Source organism: Microcebus murinus, chromosome 17, assembly GCF_040939455.1.
Source record: "Microcebus murinus isolate Inina chromosome 17, M.murinus_Inina_mat1.0, whole genome shotgun sequence".
Classification (NCBI taxonomy): domain Eukaryota; kingdom Metazoa; phylum Chordata; class Mammalia; order Primates; family Cheirogaleidae; genus Microcebus; species Microcebus murinus.
This window is the reverse complement of record NC_134120.1, coordinates 29914533-29921652: the sequence shown is the minus strand read 5'-3', so window position 1 is coordinate 29921652 and position 7120 is coordinate 29914533. Positions and strand designations below refer to the sequence as shown.

At 38.5% G+C, this 7120-nt stretch overlaps 1 pseudogene; it reads right to left on the bottom strand.

Annotated features, from left to right (window-relative positions):
* Window positions 1–602: 602 nt before the first annotated feature.
* LOC105863950 (large ribosomal subunit protein eL36 pseudogene) lies at window positions 603–3964 on the bottom strand (annotated as a pseudogene).
* Between the last annotated feature and the right edge of the window lie 3156 nt (window positions 3965–7120).

Sequence of the window (7120 nt, the reverse complement as noted above, 5' to 3'; positions counted from 1 at the left end):
AGATTGATAGGTGGGAGAGATTTCTATATCATTGCCACGTTTTAGAAGATAGCAACACTAATAAACTCTTGAGGTTTACAGAAAAGAATGAACCATATGTCTATGGAGTAAAGGTGAATGTGAATTATAATTTAAGGTCTCACATCACGTGAGCAGTTGTGTCCTTCACAAATGCTTATGGTTTCCTTTGCTGTTTAATGGGAAAATGCACAAAAACAAAATGGATTATAATTGTGTGTGTGTAGGTGAAAAAATTCTCATTTTATTTGAGAATATTGCATTCGCTCTTGGTGAAAGCATTTAGCCTTTCATTTTCCCAGCAGCTGAAAAAATCGAGCCATTTGTAACACCTTAAGCTACATGAATTTGAGATTCCCACAAATACTTGTTCTCCTGAGACTAACCCCAGCATTGCTGCAGATAAACGTTGAAATACCTGCCCCTTCCGTGCGCGGACGGTATAAAATCGCAGAGGACTTCGGGGAGGTCTTCGTAGTTTCCCCCAACACTTGCTTTCACACCTTTTCATGCCACTGAGTAAACATTTTGTGTCTCTGTGTTTGTGTGTGTACAAAGTTTTATTGTGCCCAGAGGGAAGTGGCTCAGTCCTTCTTGGCAGGGGCTGCCTGCATGGCGGCCAGGACGTCACTCAGCTCCTCCCACTTCCTCTCAGCCCGGATGTGTGTCCCCTACTCCGCCCCCTGCCCTTTTCTTGATGACCTTGAGGGGCCGTCTGTCCTAGGAGACCTTGAGCAACTCCATGGCAGCTGCTTATATTGGGGGAAGTCACACCCCTCTTGGTTTGTGTCCCGCAGGAACTCGGTGTGTTTGGCCAGGGGCCCTCGGCAGCGACTGTGCCTCCGCTTGCTCACATTCCTGGTCACCTTGTGGCCCTTGTGGAGGCCCACGGCCGGCCGTGGGGTGGCGCAGAGCCAGGGCTGGAATCCCCCATGGCTGCTTCCGGGGAAGGACTGGCTTGAGCAAACATTTAACAGAGAACAAAATAATACCAATTGGCTCCAACTGGTAAGAAACTCAACATGTGATGCCAAGTTATAGTAGTTTTGTGGATATTACGCTCAGTTACTAATGTATTAAATAAATGTGTGTGGGGGGTGCAGAGAGTTCCCACGTACTTCATCCACAAAACAGCATGGCTTCAATTTAGGTATTTATGAGCAATATAAAAAATTTGTTAAATGTGAAGAAATGTTACATATAGCATATGTGTGTGTATATAATATGCATGCATATCTGTATATCCAATTTGTTTTTCAATCAATATGTTATTAATCCAGACATTATCCCTGGGACTATTTATGATCAAGCAATTAGAAAGTTCTCTGGAACTATCAAAGCTCCTTCAAAACTAAATAACAGGTCAGTCCTAGCGGGAGTTGGCATTGTGAGGTACCTGCAGACATGAAGTGCCTCTTGGATCCTACACAAAAAGGACTGGAACCTACCACTATGATTCCTTTTCAGCAGTACTCAAGGAATGAAGGAGAAGCGCTCTTTGTCCCAGAAAATTTGTTTCTAACATAACCCCCAACCCCAACCCCAGCCCCACACCAGAAGAACTGTACGTTTCATTCAGATTTTGTGCTTTGTTTGTCCCTTTCTAAGTCTCTGCCTTTTTGCCATTGTATTTTGCTACAAACTATTCATTCAGTGATTATCTTACTCCTCTCCTCAGGATTCGAAGAAGCTTTCAGAGATGTGCTGAAGTCAAACTTAAGGGGGGGGCGTGGTAATATCTGTGCTGAAGTCTAACTTAAGGGGCAGGGAATATCTGTCAGTACTTAAAACAGAACCCATTATGCTAACTGAGATTTTTCTACTGACATGCTAGTCAGAAGGCTGTGAAAATAATTAGGTTCTGGATTGAGCCCAGTTTCTTACTTACTGTCTAAATCATGATAATCCCTGCAGCTATACCTTCATTTTTGTAAAAGAAACAATTCCCTAAAACCATTCGTTTGTAAATTGGCTCATATTTTGTTGCTCTGTAGAAATTAACTCTGTGGAATATTTTTTTTTTTTGGGGGGGGGGAAGATTGTATCTAATAATCATTTTCAAGGTAGGACACTCACGCAGGGATTTTTGTCCATGGTGGCTTCCTCTGGTCTGTGATGCAGAGGACAAGGACCCACCCACTTCTTCATGCCTCCCTATTGATTCAGGAGTCCTGTGCTGAATGCCAGGCAGTGGGTGTGTCAGAGTTTGGGAAGAAGCTTCCTTCCAGTCACATAACCACCCCAGATGCAAGGGAGCTGGGAAATATCCCTAGATGAACATCTTTTTCCTACCACAAGTCTTTACTATAGAAGGAAGAATGAGGAGCAAGGGAAAAATATATTTGGAGGTCAGCTAGCTCTCTCTACCATTCTGTATCACAAATGATTAAATCTCATCATTTCTTGCTTAATTTTGCTTTAAAAAAACTAGCACTCAATTACATAATTTCTTATATCGGATTCTAATCATTTTCTGGTGGCTGGTTACAGAAAATGAAAAACCATTTTAGAGCAGAAACCGTAGTTGCCATCACAGGATCACTGCATTTACAGTCCTGGGACTCTAGTGAAGGGGGTACACTTTCCATTCCTGATGGAGGAGCCCCATCCCACTAAATCCCTAGTATTCATACCATGCACCAGGGCTTCAATGGCAAAAGGGCAGTTCTGAATATATTATACCTTACAAGTTAACTCATTCTACTTAGAGAGTTACTTACACCTTCTTCATAAACCTTGGATTTACCCAAGATAGGCTTCAAATATACTAACCAATGACTCTGTGGTTCCCAGAATGTCAAGACCAACTCGACCATAAACATTTACTCAATTTGTCAAAAGTGTAAATATGGCACAAGAAGCTTTTGTGTTTTTTGTAGTTTTTGCTTTGCTTTTAAATGAAATACCTGCAAGGGTAAAGAAAACTGAAATTTTCTGAATTATGATAATAACGTCACTAATAAAAATAATTTGCAGTTGTATAGTGTTTTAAGAATGTGATTTACTTTTCAAAGTACTTTTATAGTGTTTATTATATTTAGTTTTTAAAATTATCTAGTGGTATAGGAAGATGGGTATTATTATGTCTAATATAGCGTGAAGACATTTCATCCCAGGATGGGTAAATCAGTTTCTTATATTAATGTAGATTAGTACTAGAACTAAGACTAGAATGAATGCCTTTGGGATCATAATCCATTTGTTTTTCACAAAATGCAATGAATTTTAAGCTCTTTGACAGTAGGGAAGGGTGTGTTTTAATTTTCATTATAGTGCAAATAGCACAATGTATCTATTTGTACTTTGAATTTTTTTAAAATTAAAGAAACTGTCAGTATGAAGGCAGTGGTTTAATGATCGCTATTTAGCATATCCACCACCTATTTTAATTTTTTCCTGTTCCCATCATGGGCACAGAGTGAGGATATCTCCTATTGTATTGCTTTCCCATTATCTCTCAGCAGACCATTTCTGCAGTTTCAAGGAAATCATGAAAACAAATCATGAATAAATCCAGCATTTTTTATAACCCAGAATTTTATTGCTGCACTATAGGATTGTCCAAAATTTTTCTTCTTGATCTGAATGCAAAGATCATGGATGTGTCCTAAGTAGTTCAGTACCTTTTAGGAACTTATTATGAAAGTATGATCCAAATTTAGAAGTCTTCTTTCCTTTCAAATTGCAATGATTTTTGCTTGCTGAGTGCCATGTGTTTACTCTTCCTGTGTGGAATAAGATTTATTTTTGATGTCTTAAACTTAAATTGTTTGAGTTTCAAGAAGACCTAGGCTTGTTAATTAGTCTTCCAGGATTCAGTGGTCAAGGTTGTATTCCCTCACGATGGTCCCTTTGCCATTTTAGAAGTAGAAGTTGTATTCCCTTCCCAGCCTTCATTTTCCAGACTAAGAGTCCCTAACTCTTTAGTCTGTTTCTCTGAGGACATGCTACCCACATAAATCAGGCTTCCAAGGAAGCTAAAAGAGGTAATTATTATTTGCATTTTGGGCATTTAAAAACTCAAAGCTCAGAGGTGAGGATACTTAATTCTAGCTACTTCACCAGATTATAAATTTCTCCTGGGAATGCAGTTCCTTCTGTTTGTTTTATCTATATCTCTACTCCTTAAGATTCCTGTGATACAACCATACAAATAACCCTGACTCTAGGGCTCTGAATAAGAAATACATTAGGACCCATCAATTTACTAATCCCAATTCTAGTTACTAGGTCTCTCACAGCCAAGAAAAATAGACTTGTACTATTATCTAAGGGATTATTGTAGCAAGATAAAAAGTATGTTTAAATCACTGAAGTGAGAAATTCACTTTTACTTCCTGTATTACAAAAGTATTTAAGTCTGAATCATCTGGATCCATGCCTACCTGTCTTGAGTGATGTAGGGACAGACAATCCAAGCGTTCTGAAAAAAAATCATCCTCCTCAAACTACATGGTTTCTTGTGGTTTAGTTGCTGCTGAAGGACAAAGCAGAAGTTCTCTACAAGGTCTAATTTAAAGATTTTTTTTTCCTTCTTCGTTGGCCTCAGAGTTACATTTTAATTACAGTGCAATAATTTGAGGAACATTGGTAATAGGGAAAACTTTTAGACCTTTTGTTCTTTAGTGCAGTCAAGGGAAACCTCATTAGAGAGGATTTTCTTAGTTAGCAGGGCTTTGAGGTTAATGAGCTGTGAGTGATAATATATAGCAGTAATCCCTCCTGGCAATAACAGGTTGTATTTTATACATTCCTTAATCTCAATAGGAAAGGAGGTGATGGGAGAGAGTGAGAAGGAAACCAATTTAAGGGGCTCTGGGATGTTCCAAAAATCCCATTCTTAGTATGAATCATAATTGAAAACTTTACATGTTCAAACCAGAGAAGCTAAAAGTTGAATGAGTAAAAAGCATTTCTCCATAAACTAATTTCAGCAACAAAATGGTGACCTGTGTCTCCCAATCTGAATTGAATGAAGCTTCTCAGTGTTTGGCTTCACCGGGGACCAATTTCCTTTGACTGTCACAAAAAAGGAGCCAGCAAGTTTGGAATTGTGAATCTCAGATCAATCTAAGAGATGGAAAGGATGGCAGGATGGATAGGATAATGATGATAATAAGAGGACATCCTGAGCTGAATGCAATTTTAGGAATACAATTTATATCACTTAATTCCGAAGTAGGTTATCTCTGAAATGGACTGGAAAGTTTCATCAGGTGGCTCTATTTTGGGGAGCATTACAGTGGTCCATCACAACCTTTTTTTGCTCACCTCATTTGGCATTTTCTTTATTGTTAGGGATACTCTAGAAACCTACTCAGTTCATGCCAGAGTTTGAAGAAACAGGGCTTCCTTTTATTTTTTTTTTTATTTTTTATTTATTTATTTATTTTTTTTTTTATTTTGGCATATTATGGGGGTACAGATTTTAAGGTTTCAATAAATGCCCATTTCCCCCCTCCCCCCAAAAGTCTGAGTCTCCATCATGACCATCCCCCAGATGGTGCACATCTCACTCATTATGTATGTATATACCCACCCCCCTCCCCCCTCCCACCTCCCCCCTCCCACCTGCCCAATACCCTATTACTGTAGTACCTATGTGTCCACTTAGGTGCTAGTCAGTTAATACCAGTATTCTGGAGAATATATCTGGTGCTTGTTTTTCCATTCTTGGGATACTTCACTTAGTAGTATGGGTTCCAGCTCTAACCAGGAAAATATAAGATGTGCTATATCACCATTGTTTCTTAGAGCTGAATAGTACTCCATGGTATACATATACCACATTTTATTAATCCATTCTTGGATTGATGGGCACTTGGGCTGTTTCCACAGCCTTGCAATTATGAATTGTGCTGCTATAAACATTCGAGTGCAGGTGTCTTTTCTGTAGAGTGTCACTGGATCATTTGGGACAGGGCTTCCTTTTAAGTAAGTGTCAGACCTCGGTTTGCTGATCAACAGTGTATCTTATTTGTGTGGCATTAGACACACTCATGCCAAGAAAGGAAAGAAGCAAGAAAAAATGAAGTTCCCTTTCTCCTTCTTTGCCAGTTTGGGTTTTAGAGGTTTGTATCCTTGTGTAACAATCAATGCTTTAGAGTCTTAAAAAAATAAAGTTCAAAATTCTTGTCCTGACAACTAGGAGTCATCCACGACTTGGCATTATCTAATCTTGCTGTTTTACCTCTCATTTCATTTCTCCAAAACCCCTCTGTTAGAGCCAGGCTGGGATACTCACTCTCTTCTAAATACTCAAAGCCCTTTCCACCTTTGCTTGTTAGGTTAATGCTGCCTAGAATGTTCTTCTTTACTTCTAGATATCTGCCTATTTCTGTTCTTCAGGATCTAACTTAGGAAAAAAGAAAAAGAAAAAAACACCCACCTTATCTACGCCATGAAATCTTCCCACTACTTCATTTATAAAAAAGAAAAAAAAGAACTCTTCTTTACCTCTGTAAGTACCATTTTTGTGAATATGTATAAAAATATATTGAAAAAAATTTGAAAGTGCTATATAATTTAAAAAATGCTTCTGAAATTATTGGTACTATAGTGCCTTTTTAATAAAACACATAGTATTTTAATGCTAAAAACGTAGAAAGAAAATCATTTTCGGATGAAAGTCCCACAACTCAAATATATTTTAGATGAAAAAAGCAAAATTATTTTCCTCATTATTATTTTATTATAAATACATGAATATTTAATTATCTACCAGTCTCTTAGATAATTCTTTGGTGAGTTTGAGAAAGCATTCTTATGAGTGAAGATTATTTGAGCTGAGAAAATACTTACCTCATCTAGTTGTCTCAAAAAACGTAGGAAATACCACCCTTGTTTTAACAGAGACCTCCTTTCTGGGTACTGGACTCCTGAGAATACTCATCAGCGTTTCTCTCCCTTGGCTCTCCTGGAGGAATCCTGCCAAATGCCTCTTCCCTTGTAGAGCTCTCACCAACAGAGAACTCCCTTTTTGTTTATCTCTGCAAATGAGGTAAAGCAAAGGATCTCCCTCATTTTATTTTTTCATCCCGCAGTGGAGCCAGAGACACCAAGAACACTCCGGGTTGAAGTGCATGTACATTGTTCTACCCAG